The following is a 15,645-nucleotide window of genomic DNA, read 5'->3' on the forward strand; positions in this document are numbered from 1 at the left end:
TCTGGTCTGCTTTAGGTTTCTTCCTCAAATCATCAGAGGGAGTTTTTCCTTACCACAGTTGCTGTGGGGAGTGGTAAGGTTAGACCTTACTTGTGTGAAGCACCTTGAGGCAACTTTGTTGTGATTTGGTGCTATATAAATGAAAATAAATTGAAATTGAAATTGTGATAGAGTCTCTGTTCCATTTGGAGTGTGAAACAATGTAGTCCAGGTAGAGTAAATTCTAACCTGCAAAGCTGTTTTGTTGTGAAAGTCTTAGCACTTGTTGTAGTGTTGACATTTTATTTTATTTTAAAATTACAACTCTGCACAGTTAACTATTTAATCCATTATGGTTTTGAGATAAAACTTTTAAAAAGTGTTAAAATAACACTTCAAGAGTACGGACCTGTATAGACACATTGGAAGTACTAAAATGAACATTTGCCCAGTAATTCTTTATTATTCTATTATTCTATAATTATTCTGCTCACTTTAAATTGGGACCACAAATGTATCATCATATTACCTCCTCCATCATGAGTAAAATGCTTTTCATCTCTAAAACTGTTTTCTGGAGTCAAAGATGGTGTAAGCAACAGATCTGGACACGCCCAAGAGGAATGTGGACGATGTACGAGCACAGCTTCCAGATAGCCATCAATGCGAGATACTAGTTCGCACAGGCACACGGCTTAAGACGTTATATTGTTTGGTGGGTGAACGTTCATAACTCTTTGTTTGTGCCACCATGTTTTCCCCTTCCTGTAAAAACAGAAGTTAATTATCTTTGTACCTCTTTTAAACTAAACACAAGTGAGTATACTTTCAGTTTACTAGTTATGTACTTACCAGATATATACTGAACAGATTATACTTTACGTAAGTATACTTTATCGTATACTATATAGTTTATACTGACAAGTATAGCAAAAAATTAAGTAACTAAGTATATTTGGTGTATACTCACAAGAATAGTCGAAGGCCTCAGTATACTTGGGTAAAGTGACAACTTTACTCATAGTGGCTTATACATGTAGCTAAAAGAAGCAAGCATCTTCAGGTAACACATAAAATACCAGCTCTTTGTGGTCTTGGAGTTAGGGAGTGTGCTTGCAACAACAACATGCTTGGCTCAAATCCCAGTCAGACCAGAAAATCACTGATGTCCTTCGGTTAAGTGGCCTTTCACAAAATAAGAAGTGAGCTACAACTATATCACTCTTACTTATAAATTAACATGTGCTGTAAAACTAAACTAGTTGTGTACTCGATCTTTACTACACCCACAAGTATACTTTTATGAACTAAATAGTTGGCCAATTCAGTCCCAAGAAGTATTGAAATAGTACACTTACAAATATAACACAAATTATTAAGAAGCAAACTTGAGCTTTACTTAAGTTTATTTGATAAAATAATTTTCAAATATACGTTCTTAATGGTTTCAAGTACACTGCGTTGTAAAATTTTTTTTTTTTTTTTTGAGCTACTGTTAATGTTATGTACCAAGACAGTATGACTTTTTCCTCAAGAGCAGTGTTGCCAGTTACTATGAAAAGTTACTTTATACATTTACTTCTTCAGCAGCTTTATACAGGTACTTTATCGCAACTAATAGGGTCACTAGTAATCTAATTTGGTTACTCTTAAGATTGAGTAATCAGCAAAGTAACTAAATGGAAAAGTAACTAACAGTTACTTTGCTGAGTACGCAGTCTTAAAAATAACCAAGTTAGATTAGTAGTTACATTGTTACATTTGTCTGCGGCTACTAATGATGTAACTGTATAAAGTAACTTTATAATGTAAGCGTATAAATAATGAATAAAGTAACTTCCCAATGTAACTGTGCCAACACTGCCCAAGAGTAAATGTTCATCAGTTAAAATTATTCATTGGTTTCGGTTAAATCTGAAAAACAAATCAAAACCCCCATTTTTGTGCCAAAAAATGGCAAACTGTATGGTAAGATTACTGTCAGCAAGCAGTTTTATGCGACTACAGTATTCATTGCTGGCCAGTTAGTAGTGTCCAATATGTTGGGTCTATTTAAGTATGGGTTTACCAAGTCTACTCAAACTGCAGGTGCAGGTGTGATCGCACAACTTGAAACACAAAAGGCAGACTTTTACAAAACAACAACAACAATGAGAACATGAAAATGTAGGCGTGAAGGGAAACAGCTGTTGAAATGGCTGGAACTTGGCACATCTAAGGACAAGATTTTCTGCAGTGTTCAGACAGTTTCCTCAACTAGCTGAGAAGTCAAGCTTATTCCTCATTGGGAACAAAGCCTTCAGGAAACACATACTACACTTCACCGGAAAAGTGAACAACACTTACAGTGCTTGGCTGCACACCTTGTAGTGACATCACACAAAATTACAAAAAAAAAAAAAAAAAAAAAACTTGTGTTAAGTTAAATTGAATTCATTGTGTTAATGACTGTATTGCAGTTAAGGAAAGGGTGAACTTGCATGAAACTGCCTTTTGTGAATTGTTTTTGAAGCAAGCCTACATTTGGGCCACCAAAAATGCATTCAGGCCACCAAATAAAGGGATTTGTTGGCCAGTGTGCATAAAAATTCTAGTGCCTAGTGATGGGGTACATGTATATGATTTTCCAAAGCCTATGAATATCAATGCTAATGTAAAGCCCAAGCAGAGGGTCACCCCTTTGAGTCTGGTCTGCTTGAGGTTTCTTCCTCAGAGGGAGTTTTTCCTTATCACTGTCGCTCTGGGAGTTGGAAAGGTTAGACCTTACTTGTGTGAAGTGCCTTGAGCCAATTTGGCGCTATATAGGCGATTTTGTGCGATATAAATGAAAATAAATTAAATGTAAAACAATGGTTATAAATCAGTGTTGTATAACGATATTTATAAGGATACTTAACAATAAGGATAGGTTTTAATTTTTGTACCAGAAGAGAAACATATGAATGGTGTGCCTCTATGTGCATTTAGCATTTCTTTCTGTCTATAGTAGCTTTAACGAGGACTGTTGTCATATCTTGTGCTTCAGTACTTTATTACCGTTTTTAATTGGACCAAAAAAAAAATGTGGAATAATTGTTCCTGTTTATTAGTCATGGTCCAAATGCAGATACGCCACACAAGTGACAACAGAATGGGATACTTTTGTGTGAACCTATTAGCTCATATAGCTTAGCCAATTAGCTGTCTGCTGTTAAAGAGGCTTGTTGACTGAATTAGTGCACAGTGGAAATGAAGAAGGAACAGAGGAGGAGGAGGTGGAGGAGCGCATCCTGCTGTGCAGATAGACACTGGATCGCATCCTAACAGGAACAGTTCTGAGCCGAACATCAACACAGACCATGACAACAAACAGTGTGCTGCTTTGACATCAAAATAAGACCTTCTGAGCAGTCTGGTGAGTCAACCACCTGCAACGGTTCTTTTTTAAATTTGTTTTTCTGAGCTGTAACAGCGGCAGCGCAGGTTTTTTATTTTTTGCAGGGCTACAAATATTAACTGTTTTGTGTGTGTGTGTGTGGGGGGGCTTCAGAATTTGTCATGAACATGCAAATATGCATTTTAAATATTGTTAATCCCTGCATACAATAAACATCAGATGAGGCGATCAATCAATCAATCAATTTTATTTATATAGCACCAAATCACAACAAACAGTTGCCCCAAGGCACTTTATATTGTAAGGCAAAGCCATACAATAACTACGTAAAAACCCCAACGGTCAAAACGACCCCCTGTGAGCAAGCACTTGGCGACAGTGGGAAGGAAAAACTCCCTTTTAACAGGAAGAAACCTCCAGCAGAACCAGGCTCAGGGAGGGGCAGTCTTCTGCTGGGACTGGTTGGGGCTGAGGGAGAGAACCAGGAAAAAGACATGCTGTGGAGGGGAGCAGAGATCAATCACTAATGATTAAATGCAGAGTGGTGCATACAGAGCAAAAAGAGAAAGAAACACTCAGTGCATCATGGGAACCCCCCAGCAGTCTAAGTCTATAGCAGCATAACTAAGGGATGGTTCAGGGTCACCTGATCCAGCCCTAACTATAAGCTTTAGCAAAAAGGAAAGTTTTAAGCCTAATCTTAAAAGTAGAGAGGGTGTCTGTCTCCCTGATCTGAATTGGGAGCTGGTTCCACAGGAGAGGAGCCTGAAAGCTGAAGGCTCTGCCTCCCATTCTACTCTTACAAACCCTAGGAACTACAAGTAAGCCTGCAGTCAGAGAGCGAAGCGCTCTATTGGGGTGATATGGTACTATGAGGTCCCTAAGATAAGATGGGACCTGATTATTCAAAACCTTATAAGTAAGAAGAAGAATTTTAAATTCTATTCTAGAATTAACAGGAAGCCAATGAAGAGAGGCCAATATGGGTGAGATATGCTCTCTCCTTCTAGTCCCTGTTAGCACTCTAGCTGCAGCATTTTGAATTAACTGAAGGCTTTTCAGGAAACTTTTAGGACAACCTGATAATAATGAATTACAATAGTCCAGCCTAGAGGAAATAAATGCATGAATTAGTTTTTCAGCATCACTCTGAGACAAGACCTTTCTAATTTTAGAGATATTGCGTAAATGCAAAAAAGCAGTCCTACATATTTGTTTAATATGCGCTTTGAATGACATATCCTGATCAAAAATGACTCCAAGATTTCTCACAGTATTACTAGAGGTCAGGGTAATGCCATCCAGAGTAAGGATCTGGTTAGACACCATGTTTCTAAGATTTGTGGGGCCAAGTACAATAACTTCAGTTTTATCTGAGTTTAAAAGCAGGAAATTAGAGGTCATCCATGTCTTTATGTCTGTAAGACAATCCTGCAGTTTAGCTAATTGGTGTGTGTCCTCTGGCTTCATGGATAGATAAAGCTGGGTATCATCTGCGTAACAATGAAAATTTAAGCAATGCCGTCTAATAATACTGCCTAAGGGAAGGATGTATGAAGTGAATAAAATTGGTCCTAGCACAGAACCTTGTGGAACTCCATAACTGACCTTAGTCTGTGAAGAAGATTCCCCATTTACATGAACAAATTGTAATCTATTAGATAAATATGATTCAAACCACCGCAGCGCAGTGCCTTTAATACCTATGGCATGCGCTAATCTCTGTAATAAAATTTTATGGTCAACAGTATCAAAAGCAGCACTGAGGTCTAACAGAACAAGCACAGAGATGAGTCCACTGTCTGAGGCCATAAGAAGATCATTTGTAACCTTCACTAATGCTGTTTCTGTACTATGATGAATTCTAAAACCTGACTGAAACTCTTCAAATAGACCATTCCTCTGCAGATGATCAGTTAGCTGTTTTACAACTACCCTTTCAAGAATTTTTGAGAGAAATGGAAGGTTGGAGATTGGCCTATAATTAGCTAAGATAGCTGGGTCAGCATTAAATAATGGTAGGGCTTCCTTGAGCAGCCTGGTAGGAATGGGGTCTAATAGACATGTTGATGGTTTGGATGAAGTAACTAATGAAAATAACTCAGACAGAACAATCGGAGAGAAAGAGTCTAACCAAATACCGGCATCACTGAAAGCAGCCAAAGATAACGATACGTCTTTGGGATGGTTATGAGTAATTTTTTCTCTAATAGTTAAAATTTTATTAGCAAAGAAAGTCATGAAGTCATTACTAGTTAAAGTTAAAGGAATACTCGGCTCAATAGAGCTCTGACTCTGTCAGCCTGGCTACCTGGGGTTGTTATTTTCTTCAATTAGTGATGAGTAGTAAGATGTCCTAGCTTTACGGAGGGCTTTTTTATAGAGCAACAGACTCTTTTTCCAGGCTAAGTGAAGATCTTCTAAATTAGTGAGACGCCATTTCCTCTCCAATTTACGGGTTATCTGCTTTAAGCTGCGAGTTTGTGAGTTATACCACGGAGTCAGGCAATTCTGATTTAAAGCTCTCTTTTTCAGAGGAGCTACAGCATCCAAAGTTGTCTTCAATGAGGATGTAAAACTATTGACGAGATACTCTATCTCACTTACAGAGTTTAGGTAGCTACTCTGCACTGTGTTGGTATATGGCATTAGAGAACATAAAGAAGGAATCATATCCTTAAACCTAGTTACAGCGCTTTCTGAAAGACTTCTAGTGTAATGAAACTTATTCCCCACTGCTGGGTAGTCCATCAGAGTAAATGTAAATGTTATTAAGAAATGATCAGACAGAAGGGAGTTTTCAGGGAATACTGTTAAGTCTTCAATTTCCATACCATAAGTCAGAACAAGATCTAAGATATGATTAAAGTGGTGGGTGGACTCATTTACATTTTGAGCAAAGCCAATTGAGTCTAATAATAGATTAAATGCAGTGTTGAGGCTGTCATTCTCAGCATCTGTGTGGATGTTAAAATCGCCCACTATAATTATCTTATCTGAGCTAAGCACTAAGTCAGACAAAAGGTCTGAAAATTCACAGAGAAACTCACAGTAACGACCAGGTGGACGATAGATAATAACAAATAAAACTGGTTTTTGGGACTTCCAATTTGGATGGACAAGACTAAGAGTCAAGCTTTCAAATGAATTAAAGCTCTGTCTGGTTTTTTGATTAATTAATAAGCTGGAATGGAAGATTGCTGCTAATCCTCCGCCTCAGCCCGTGCTACGAGCATTCTGGCAGTTAGTGTGACTCGGGGGTGTTGACTCATTTAAACTAACATATTCATCCTGCTGTAACCAGGTTTCTGTAAGGCAGAATACATCAATATGTTGATCAATTATTATATAATTTACTAACAGGGACTTAGAAGAGAGAGACCTAATGTTTAATAGACCACATTTAACTGTTTTAGTCTGTGGTGCAGTTGAAGGTGCTATATTATTTTTTCTTTTTGAATTTTTATGCTTAAATAGATTTTTGCTGGTTATTGGTGGTCTGGGAGCAGGCACCGTCTCTACGGGGATGGGGTAATGAGGGGATGGCAGGGGGAGAGAAGCTGATCAATGAAACAAATGTAATAAAAAAATCTAAATTACTAGGGGTGCCAAAATTACTAGATTGGATATTGGAAATTTATTTAATACCGGCATCACTGAAAGCAGCCAAAGATAACGATACGTCTTTGGGATGGTTATGAGTAATTTTTTCTCTAATAGTTAAAATTTTATTAGCAAAGAAAGTCATGAAGTCATTACTAGTTAAAGTTAAAGGAATACTCGGCTCAATAGAGCTCTGACTCTGTCAGCCTGGCTACAGTGCTGAAAAGAAACCTGGGGTTGTTATTTTCTTCAATTAGTGATGAGTAGTAAGATGTCCTAGCTATATATATATATATATCCAAGGTGGATCTGCATGTTGAATTGGCACAGGTTTTACGCCAGATGCCCTTCCTGACTCAACTCCACATTACATGGAGAAATGTGGCAGGGGTGGGATTTTGAACCCGGAACCTTCTGAACTGAAACCAAGCGCATTAACCACTTGGCCATATATATATATATATATATATATATATATATATATATATATATATATATATATATATATATATATATATAATATATATATATATATAAAATATATATATATATATATAATATATATATATAAAATGATTATTAAGTGAGCGCGAGGTCTGTACGGGAAACTATCAGACTGAAATGTTGATAGTACGGACCAAGCGTAGCATAGGTCTGATATTGTTTCATACAGACCAAGCAAGTGAGATTAATAATTAGTTTATTCTATGTGTAGCGGGATGAAGGTCCCGGGTCCTGATTGAAAAGACATTCCCGCTAGCTTGGCTAACGGGAAATTCCCCTTTGGCTGACCTGGTAGAGGAATGGTCTTTAGTGCGAGCCGTCTGGGTTCGATCCCACCGCCGTCCCAGCCACAAAGGTCCTGCGGTCACAATCTGGCGTCACAAACAGGATGCGGGTAGTAACAGAACATACTTAAATGCACCTGTGACTTTGGGACAGAGTCAAAAATGGAGGGGAGATATGTAGCGGGATGAAGGTCCCGGGTCCTAATTGAAAAGACGTTCCCGCTAGCTTGGGTAATGGGGAATTCCCCTTTGGCTGACCTGGGAGAGGAATGGTCTTTAGTGCGAGCCGTCCGGGTTCTATCCCACCACCGACCCGGCCACAAAGGTCCTGCGGTCACATATGGTTATTATATATACATAAACATGCGATCTTACGGTATTGCCCGAATATGAAAGTTGCTGACGTTGTTGGGCTCGTAGTCAGACCCATTCATTTTCTTCACCTCCATGAAGAATTTACTTAACAGATGGTCAAGGTCATTACCTGGTACCAGGCTGTTTAGATATTTATGGAGTATGTTCATGTCCAACTTGGTTTTTCTAATCATGTTTTTAGCTTTCTGGTTTGTAACAAAGTTTTCAATCTGTTCTTTACTGTTCGGAGCTTGTTTTCATCTTGTTGGAATTCATTTTGCATGTCCACTTTGAGCTCATTTGCTGTTAATTCCTCCATGCTCTTTGTTCACTTTTTGTGTTGTTTTATTTCGCACTGTAAAAATTGCAAAGTTGCAAATGTGATCCACGATCTGGACTGACTGTCATAGCAACGGTCTGATATGGGAAAATATCAGACCGGACGTCAGCCAATCTGAGCACACGTACCGTCATAGCCATATTTTTACATTTTATATATATATTTATCACATATTACAACAAAAACCTGCCCTATACTCATAAACCAGCCCTCATGAGATTCAAGAAAAAATAGGGCTGATAAATCATAACTTTTCCTATCAATTTTACTGCCCTGGAAACTGGCAATAAAATCAGAGTGATACAAATCTTAAAACAGGCGATACAAAAATAAAGACATTGAAAATACCCTCTTTTCATCCAATCAGGAGCCCCCATTTCTCAGCCCACCAATGACACACCCCCATTTTGTGTTACCCTGGTGACAAGTGTCGGATCCTGATACAGGATACAGATCATTTCATTCAACCAAGATGTCTGATCAAGGTGAACGAGTTTTAGCCTCCTTAGCAGGGAGAATTCTACAACTTGAGTCTCACACTGAAGTTGTGAGGCATCAGTGAAGAGGACACTCATGACTTTATAGAGAGACATAAGAACATTATATGGTTCTTGTTCTTTATTTTTGTTGTAATATGTGATGAATATCTTATTACATGTCTGTTTATGTATCACGCCCCAATGGATGATACAGGGCTGATAGAGATGCGTGATAGAGATAGAGATGCGTCAGGATCAGTATTTAAGGATCCTCTCTGGTGACCCTGAGCAATCATATATCGCTTTCATCCCAGTAAACAGGACTGAAGTATCTGCTGCTGTGACAACTGCTCAGTTCACTGAAAGTAACGGTAAGGAAACAAGGAAATGAATTAAATTATTCCTGTGCTTATCCACGCCGGATTCAAACTGACACAAATCTACCCACTTACACACAAGCCCGGAGGAAACCTCACACGTGCACGTGCACAAACCACTTGGTTGTGAACGCCACATGTTTCCCACCATCTGTGTGTACTGAATCTACAAAAATGCACGGAAAACTTCTCAACCTCTTTAAATCAGTCTACAGTGTGACTCTTAACAGCAAACAGTCAAAAGACGTGCAGTTCATTACGTTTAATCAAAGTTTTTTGTAAAGCTTGTTTTAAAGCAAATTTCAAACTGGATCCTGAAACATTGAATCAAAGAAGTGTTTCGCTTGAGCTTCTGACTGAGCCTATTGTGAAAGTGTTACTGTTTTTGCAAAGTAACGCGTCCTTTTGTCACCTTTACAAATGTTTCCTCTTTATGACTTCTGCAACGGAAGTTGTGGCTTTTGTTATATGGCAGAAACTGATTAGACTTAATAACTTATTTGGATCTTCTAGCTATAACAAATATGGAATTACATAAAATATTTGCACTTGGTTTCGATGGTATTTTTTTAGTTTGCTGAAATAGTACCCTCAGCAATATTGAAGCACTGTTCAGGATATACACTCACCAGCCACTTTAATTTAATTAGACACACCTGTTCAATGGCTTTTTAACACAAATAGCTAATCAGTCAGCCATGTGGCAGCAATTCAATACATTTAGGCATCTAGACACTTGCTGAAGTTCAAACCAAGCATCAGAATGGGAAAGGATTTGTTGGTGTTAGATGGGTTGGTCTGAGTATTTCAGAAACTGCTGATCTACTGGGATTTTCACACACAACTATCTCTAGGGTTTACATAGAATGATCCAAAAAAGAGAAGATATCCACACTGTAAAAATTTTTAGTTGCCTCATCTTAAAAAAAAAATGAGTGAACTAGTTGCACTAATTATTTTGAGTTCTACCTCCTCTTCCATTAGTCAACATAAAAACAGGTTTTTTTATGGAAGAGGAGGTAGAACTCAAAATAATTAGTGCAACTAGTTCACTCATTTTTTAAGTTGAGGCAACTAAACATTGTTTACAGCGCAGCGAGTGGCAGATGTGTTGACAAAAATGCCTTGTTGATGTCAGAGGCCAGATGAGAATGGGTAGATTGGTTGAATTGGCAACTGACCGCGTGATGCCATCAAGATAACACCTTGTTGAATCAATGCCATGAAAAATTAAGGTAGTTCTAAAGGCAAAAGGGGGTCCAAACTGGTACTCACACAGTGTACCAAATAAAGTGGCTAGTGAGTGTTTACTGAAGAAAAAGATACACAACTATGTTTTAATATTGCTTTATGAGTAATATTTTGTCAGATTTTGGCCAGGACAAAAATCTGCCCCCTAGAGGTGGGAACTTGGAAGTTCTCCTCTCTCAAAGAGAACATTACTGGATCTCCCTTCTTAAGACTCCCCTCATGGACTAAACATTGATTTTGATTTAAGATGTTTTCTATAAAATTACTCTGCACATTGTATTGTGTATGTAAATTATTTGTATTATATTGTAAATATATTTTGTATATTTTTGTAGTTTTTAATCACATTGGTTGTGATTGGCTGGGATCCACCTATTTATTACAAACAGGCCTCAAAACACCTGGGCTTTATCTTTTATTATTCAAAAAAAAAAAAAAAAAAAAGATCTGACAAAGGCTACAGGCCAAAACGTTATCTTAATAAAATTTTCCATCTGCAACAGGAGTGTGCGATGTTGTATTTTGTAATTTTGAGTCTACTGCCTCTTCATCTGCACCTCAAGTAAGACTTTTTTGGCATGCATTTTTGCTTTTTTCTTCCTTCTATATGGATATTTTAGTGGACCAGACCATGTTAATGTGTTACCAAAACTCTTGGGGAATGTAAATGGGGAGCTGATAGCCTTTGGTTAATTATACAAGGTCTGTCAATAAAGTAACGGTCCTTTTGATTTTTTTCAAAAACTATATGGATTTCATTCATATGTTTTTACGTCAGACATGCTTGAGCCCTCGTGCGCATGCGTGAGTTTTTCCACGCCTGTCGGTTACGTCATTTGCCTGTGAGCATGCCTTGGGAAGGAGTGGTCCCTCCCCTTGTCGGATTTTCATTGTCTGGAAATGGCGGAATGAAAGGGACTTTTTTTCCATCAGAATTTTTTCAGAAGCTGTTAGAGACTGGCACCTGGAAACCATTTGAAAAATTTATCTGGCTTTCGGTGAAAATTTTACGGGCTTCACAGAGAATAAGGAGTGTTACTACAGCTTTAAGGACTGCTTTAAGGGCGCTCGGCGCGCCACGCTCCGAGCTGCGACGACGAGGCACAAACCACCAGATCATTTCTAAATGGATGGCTCTGTGGATACGAGACCGTCATGTGCTCTTTCTGTGGTTATCACAAGAGCTGGACATCAGCCATTTTCCAGCAGATTTCACTTTTAACAAGAGATTTTGTCATGGAAAGCCACGCAGAGGCTTCGCGCGTCACGACCGATTCGCTGATGAAGCGAGACAATGAAACACCTCCGTTTCGGAGTGTTAGAGGACAAGTTGGGACATGTCCAGCTCTCCACAATTTCTCTTATACTCACTCGACTGGTAAGCACTGAAAGCTGAGATAGGCATGTGGTTAAACCTAATACCGCCAAAAATCATCTTTTTATCCAGACATTGTTACAGTGACATGATATGTTTTATGACTGATGAGATATATTAAAGAAGATGCTAATGATGGTTAAAGTTAGCATGTATGGTCACATGCTAATGCAACTGTTAGCATATTCATGCTAGCATAAGAGATCATACTAATTGCATCCCTAACAATTAGCATCAAATGGGAAAAGCAAATTGTTACAAATTGCTACAATTAATTGTGCATTATTTGCTGACATATTGTTTCCTGTTTAAACAGCCATGTTTTCTGGAACAGGATTACGTCACTATTTTTAGCATTTCATTTTTTTTGGAGTGTTAACACGTGCAAATATTCCTAATCCACCAAAATTCAAAGTACAAGCAACAAACACCCACTAACTACAGATAAGCTCTTATTACTAAAATAGTAGCTAAATCCCAATTTATTGTGTAGTAACAGCTACGAGACGGATTTCAAGAAATTTAACCCCTTAAAAATATTTTGTATCGTTAATGATGAAAAAAAAGTAACAAAATCAATAGCACACCCCAATAGTAAGTTTTTATTATCGCATGCAATTGGACTAATGTCAGGTTAATCAGTTTGATAAATTAGGTAATAATCACAGAAGCACTGTATTTGATGTTGTATTAGGAAGTAAAAATGTTACTGCCATGCTGGAAGGTTGTAGTTTATCTACAAATATTGATGTCTTTTTGTTTTGTGGTTGATTGATGAGGGTAAGGACATGAAAAAGAGCCAGCTGATACTCCGTAAAATAAGAAAGCAGAAGATAAATTAAATTAATGTTTTGTTCTGGGTCTCAGTCATGCTAAAATTCTAATCAATTGGAGATGCAATGTCGATTTAAAATTTGGTCAAAATCATATAAATTTTCTTCAGTTATCATGGACACAAAAATCTATCTATATTCAATAAAATTGGCAGTCCTTGAATTTGAACTCTTAAATACTCTTGTGATGTATCTTAGATAAGATAAAATTCTCTCTCAAAATGCATGACATCTGTAGAATTGTATTTTTACATATAGAGGTGGGGTAATGTAATTATTACCAGAGTTCCTCATTGATTTTAGTCCCCTCTAAATGTGCTGTTTCAGTATTTTTTACAGACTGTGTCCTTCCATGTTACTAAGGTCCAGGGCTTTTTACTTTCCGTTAATCAATCCATACAATTCACCTCAGGATAGACTAGACAAGCCAGTGATATCCTGAGGAAAAGGAGTTTTCCACTATTTATCTCAAATATGGAGGTGCTTAAAGAGGCAGTCAACCCACCAACAGCCCAGATTTCAGTTTCAATCTGTACACACATATTACAGTACAAAATCATGATCATTTTCACGTCAGCTACCTCAACTCTGAGTTCCTTTGCTGTGCCTCTTCAAACCACGTGCTCTACAGATCTCAATGAAAGCATCACATGTCGTCATGCAGATTAAAAATATAACGCAATGCTAAAATACCCTCGGCTGTAAGAGCATCGTGTTCTTTATAATTTGTAGTTGTTTAATTAATTAAGCTCCAATTGTCTTACGTACAATTTATACATGTTCAAATCAAATAATCATTTGTACATATTGTGCAAATCAAGGAATATATGTAGATCATCTTGTGTGCATTTGCAAGTATTAGTGAGACAAATTTAACCCCATAAGAAGTTAGATTTGAGTTAGCAAAGGTTACTGTGCAAGCTAACGTCCGCAATATATCTTGTAAATGATTCCAGAGGTCTTTTCAGATTACAAAAACAGTGTTTTCATCTTTAAAAGTGTTTATTTCTTGCTAGCTTTTACATAATATACCACAAACAAAGCTGTTAGCAAGTAGCTACACCAGGAAGTGACGTCACCATGCTAACCTTGGCGAAATGTCTTGTAAATAAGTTCACAGGTGTTATTAGGTTCCAAAAACAGCATTTTCTGTTTTAGAAGTGTTTATTTCTTGTAAGCTTTTACATAATATATGAGAAACATCATGTATATAAACACACAAAATGAAGTGGATTTGAAGAGACCAGCGACTTCAAGCTCTACTGTGATAGGCTGTCACCCGCCTCACTCAAAAACAAAACAAATCAGATTGAAACAGAATGTGACATTTTAACCTCTTAAAACACCTCTTAAAGTACATCAAGGTTAGCCATCTTTGAACTTGTCCAACGTCTGTGTCCCAAAAATGTTCCCTGTTAATTCAAGAGTCTGGCATTAAGAGGACTGGACTTATGCTGAGCACAGACAGACAGATGAACGGTTGGACAAAAAGCCTTCACAATACCCGATGGCAATATTTGATGACCTTAGGTAAAAATAATATGACAAAATGTCACAGCAATGCTTCAAGCCTGTTTATTGAAGAGTCACTCCCATTGTTCCCTTAGCAAAAAGTTTATTCAAGTGTACTATGAGTATACTTATTTTTTGCTAAAACTGAGAAAATATACTTGTAGGTGACTTTTTATAAACTATATTTTATATACTTAAGAATAGTATAGTGAAGTATACTTGGCTTATACTGAAAAGTATAAACAAAAGTCTAAGTACATTAATACTAAAACTTACACTTATACTTTAATACTAAAACTTATACTTTAGTATACTTTTTTTTCTGCCACAAAGTACTAACACTTAGTATATCTTGCTCCAAGTGCATAATAAGTCAAGCCACTGACTCATGCTTAACATTTAATTTACTGTGCAGTATGAGTAAACTTTAACAATACTTTAAAGAGTATATTTTCAGTATATAAATAGTAAGCTACAAGTGCAGAGGTGGTGGCCAAGTGGTTAACGTGCTTAGTTTCAGTGCAGAAGGTTCCGGGTTCAAATCTCACCTCTGCCACATTTCTCCATGTAATGTGGAGTTGCTTCAGGAAGGGCATCCAGCGTAAAATCTACCAACTCAGATCCACCTTGGATTTGCTGTGGCGACCCCGAGTGCAAACAAGGGAGCAGCCGAAGGGACTTACTTTTTAAATAGTAAGCTACAAGTAATATGCCAAGCAAAATTAAAGTATAAAAAGCAAATAGTGAAATAACCAATGTGTATAAGAGTATTCTTTAAGTATACAATAATAAACTAATAAGGACTCAAAGTATAGCAGTTTATTGATAAGTGCACTTGTGGCATACTTTAAGCATAGGAGAGGGGTATATCAAGTACATTGATAAGTGTTTGTGTGGTATACTTTAAGCATACAAGAGGGATATACCAAGTACATTGATAGCATATAAATGAGTGTACTTGTTGTATACTTTAAAGTGTACTTTTGCAAACTTAAAACGAACTTTAAAATATACTTTTATTAACTTGAAATGTTCCTATTTAGTCCGAAAAAGTATTAAATTTGTGTACTTTCTAGTATACTAACAGTACACAGTCTGTAGTATACTTGCTATACTTATACTGAAGCATACTTAATAAAAATGAACTTTAAGTATACAGTAGTGTTCAGAATAATAGTAGTGCTATGTGACTAAAAAGATTAATCCAGGTTTTGAGCATATTTCTTATTGTTACATGGGAAACAAGGTACCAGTAGATTCTCACAAATCCAACAAGACTAAGCATTCATGATATGCACACTCAAGGCTATGAAATTGGGCTATTAGTGAAAAAAAAAAAGTAGAAAAGGGGGTGTTCACAATAATAGTAGTGTGGCAT

General features: G+C 37.2%; 1 protein-coding gene across 6 annotated transcripts in view; it reads right to left on the reverse strand.

Moving 5' to 3' along the window:
• Nucleotides 1–15,645, reverse strand: part of dab2ipb (DAB2 interacting protein b) — a 516,250-nt gene that overhangs the window by 307,153 nt on the left and 193,452 nt on the right. The window lies entirely within an intron of this gene.

Source organism: Thalassophryne amazonica, chromosome 17 (genome assembly GCF_902500255.1).
Source record: "Thalassophryne amazonica chromosome 17, fThaAma1.1, whole genome shotgun sequence".
Lineage (NCBI taxonomy): Eukaryota > Metazoa > Chordata > Actinopteri > Batrachoidiformes > Batrachoididae > Thalassophryne > Thalassophryne amazonica.